The sequence below is a fragment of the Buceros rhinoceros genome, unplaced genomic scaffold (genome assembly GCF_000710305.1).
Source record: "Buceros rhinoceros silvestris isolate BGI_N320 unplaced genomic scaffold, ASM71030v1 scaffold1059, whole genome shotgun sequence".
In the NCBI taxonomy this organism is placed as follows: domain Eukaryota; kingdom Metazoa; phylum Chordata; class Aves; order Bucerotiformes; family Bucerotidae; genus Buceros; species Buceros rhinoceros.
The window spans coordinates 481-4196 of NW_010430687.1; the positions used below are offsets into that span (position 1 = coordinate 481).

Genomic DNA, 3716 nt, shown 5'->3' on the forward strand with positions numbered 1-3716 from the left:
CTCCCACCTTTAGAGGCTGCCTACGCTGGACCACGAGCTGAACATCTGGACAAGAGCCACCACTACTTCTGCACTGGCAGAGGCTTACCTGCCCTCATGGAAAAGTCCTGCGTGACCTAAGGAGCCACAAACATGCCCAGGCCCGTAGGCAGCGTCGGTCTGGTCAGACGAAGGCAGAAAACCGCATCGTTCCACTAAATTCAACGTGTGCTGGTTCCAAGCTCGTTTCCACCCTCCCTCCCAGATACATGCCCCGGTGACCAGCTCCGAGCAGCGTGACCCCAGGGACCACTCGGCGCCGGTTCCTGCGCCAGAACGGAGCAGAGCTGCTCTGGGGGAAGCGCTTCGCTGCAGGGACCTATCTGGCCTCTACGAAAGGCAATGCATCGTTTCCTTCAGGGAAGTTTGTAGGACTTTTCCATAGGGTCCGTTTTAAATTTGCCAGCCTGGTTCCAGCCAGAACCGGCTGCACTCAACGCAGACAAGGCTGATTCTGCTCAATCCAAACTGGTAGCAATGGGTGGACTGGCAAGGCCTCCCTTTCAGGTTCCAGATGCCTAATTCCCACATAGGTGAGTCACAGCTCCCGGGCAGGGACAGGGTGCGGGGACGCTGCCCTTACAGCCTTCCCACGGAAAGGGGCAGCTTCAGCTGGGACCTGCGCAACCTGTGGTAAGGGGCAGTAGAAAGGGCGGCTCTGGGGGGATGGAGGTGGAGCAGGAGGGCGGCAAGTCACCACCAAAGTGCAAACTACAGGGAACAGTAACAGCTACTTCTGTATTTCCTCTCCCGCAACGCCGCTGGTGAGGGACAACCCCTCCTTCAGCCGCAGGCCAGTGTGATCAGCTGGAAACCACAACTCCAGAGAAGGGCAGGAAGGAGAGAGGAGCGGGGCTCTGAAGCAGGTTGCTGTAAGCTCTGGCCATCTCTGGATCCCCTCTGCTGCAGGCAGATCTGCTCTTCCTTCTGCGGGGAGGGCAGCCCCGGCCGCGTGACGGGTGGCAGCTTCGCAAGGGCCATCTCGAGGCCATCACCTCCCCTGGTTTTAACCGCAGGAGCGAGGCGACTCTACCCGAGTAGATCCTCATCTGGAAAGCGGGATGGCATCACCCACCTACCTCACACGAGGGTTGTGAAGCTAAATTAATTAATGTTTGTAAAACACTTTGAGATCCTCGGCTGGGAAGGTGCTAGAGAAGGCAAAATACGGTGATTAGCACCCAGGCACCACAGCAACGTGTGTAAAAGAAATGCGACTCTTTGCATTCAGTCAGCGGCTCCTGCCCACACACAGACACATGCTTTGCGGGGCCAGCGCTGGCTGGCCGGGCACGGGGAGGCTGCACACACAGTCAGGTACTTGCAGACAAAGGAAAAAGCCTCACAAAGGGCACTCACGGAGCTCATGAGACAACTTGTACACGTTGCCGCGTTATCATTCAGGACCTCTTTTAGACACAAAGCTCAGGCTCGAGTGTGGCTTGAGGGAAGAGAATTAATTCCCTTCCCTTTGCTATAAAATTTACCAGTCAAGGGTTGTTAAAGTCCTCAAAAGGTTCAGACCAGATGGAGATATCATCTCGACTGTGTCTAACTCATTTCTCCTTCTTTACAGCAAATACCATCAAATCACGCAGCTCTGTCCACTGTAGGGAGTAGCCACCATCTCTCCTTACGGTGGACAAAACCCGCTCCATGATTCACACTTAGTAACCTTTAACAGATTTATCGCAGTTAATATTTCAAACCTATTTGAAAAGAACAACCTGGAGATGTTCCGCATTTGTGTCTGCACGCTGCAACAGAGTTCCCCATCAGCAGGGTTTCTGCTCCCTCTTTCCCAAGTTCCTGTCTCCCACAGACAGCCTGCAGCCCCAGAGCCCTCGCTGTCCTGGGGTCAAAGCCGGTCGGGGTCAGTTCTAGGATTCCTGAGACAAATTCTGTACCATCCTCATAGGCCCCAACCATCAGTTTGAATTTACCGCACTACCTGACTTCAGCCAATGACATCCCAGGAGGGAGGAACATGGGCTTGAGCTCACCGCTGACCTACCTCTTCCATCGCTGCCTCTACCACTGTCCTGCTCGGAGCTGCCTTGCTGGAAGGCAGCGCAGCCACCTGCAGAGTCTGCTCTGGAGGGGGAACTGCAGCCCAGAACACATACAAGAGTGCAGGCATTCTCCTTCTGGAGGCCACCAGCCTTTAGTGCCGTGGCCACTTTTCCTAGCAGAGACTGGTGAGGAATTCTAGGACCTGTGGGGAGGTCAGGATCTGGTACAAGTCCCTTATGTGGCTAGAGCTGGGAAAGAAACCTCCTTCTGTCTGGTAAATGGACACATCCTCTGGATCTGTGACGGACCCAGAGGACCAGGAATTACTTCAAAGGCAAACAGTCCTTGTGCCACTCAGGCTCACTTGTGCTCTACAACACAGAAGAGCTGTGAAGCTAAAGGGGCTGCTGAGGGACATACCCCAGTCACTTCTAGCTTTCAAGGTCTTAAACCCATGCTGCAGAGTAGCTGCTGGCCTTGCGCTGGACCTGGCCTGCTGTGCTGAGCTGGGCTGAGCGCTTCGTGGTCTCTAATCCAATCTGTGGAGGGTGAGCTAATGTATTTTAATCAGGATACAGAAACGCTAAGAAATCTCCTGGATCAGCACAACATTATGCACTTGGAAGGCTGAGGAAGTAGCGCAAGGACAGCCTGGTTGAAGTCTGCTGACACTGATGGAGTTACACGGTGAAGAGCATCATCCATAGTCTGTCTTCTCCAGAGGAGACAAAGGCAGACTCCCCTGGCCAGATCCCTAGCAAACCCCATTCAGTTCTTTCCCAAAATAGCCTTTTTGGTCCAAACTCCTGAAAAATGTCTATCCTTGCTTGAAACACACCCATGCCCACACTGCTGCGTCCCTCAGGAAAGAAGCTCAGAGCCATGTTCTCAAAGCTGGCCCTGCTCGAGGATCGGGGCTATTGGCATTAACGTCTAAGCTGGAGGAACGTCAGAAGCTCCCAGCTGGTTCTACACGGCGGTAGCCAAAGGTTTGTGTATTTACCATATTGACTGTTTTCTAAGCGATCAGACCCGCGGCTCTCAGGGGCATGCATCATTACCGGTGCTGGCGGGCATGCAAGTAAAACCACTCGTGCTCTGGCAAGTCAGGCTGGTAATCCCATGGGAATGCATCTCCTTGTGAAACTCTGAATCTGCGCTCGGAACAGCTTGAGGGGCCCCAAGAATGGCTTTGGGTTTGGATGCCCCCGTGTTCTTGACAAGGTGGAACACAGGAACTGGGGCGGGGGAGAGATTCACTTGATGTGCACATCTTCAGATCCTGAGAAGGACCAATTCCGGGTAGAACTACGACATTCTCTATTTTTCTCGCGTGGTTTTTATTTGTTTCTATTTTGTGTTTTTCTGTGCTGCTCCCTCATCAGAACACGGGGGCCTTTGCGGAACTGCCTCTTGGGGGATTTATCTTTTATATGCAAGAAAACAAACGAGCAACGCTCTTTTCCAATGCAGTTGTGGCTGTTTGGGGAACAGAGCTCCAAGCACAAAGGGGAGGAATCGATGGGTCAGTCTTGGCTGAGGCGCAGGGAAGCAGCTGGACCCCGGTGCCCAGCCCTGGAGCTCCGTCTGCTGGCTCAGGCTCAGCTCTGCACCGTGGCAGAACCCAGAGGCTGCGGCTGCACAGCCAGGGCGGGGGGCGGGGG

The 3716-nt window shown here is 54.1% G+C and overlaps 1 protein-coding gene across 1 annotated transcript in view; it reads right to left on the reverse strand.

Moving 5' to 3' along the window:
* Positions 1-3716, reverse strand: part of ARHGEF9 (Cdc42 guanine nucleotide exchange factor (GEF) 9) — a 48843-nt gene that overhangs the window by 452 nt on the left and 44675 nt on the right. The gene's annotated exons all lie outside the window — the stretch shown is intronic.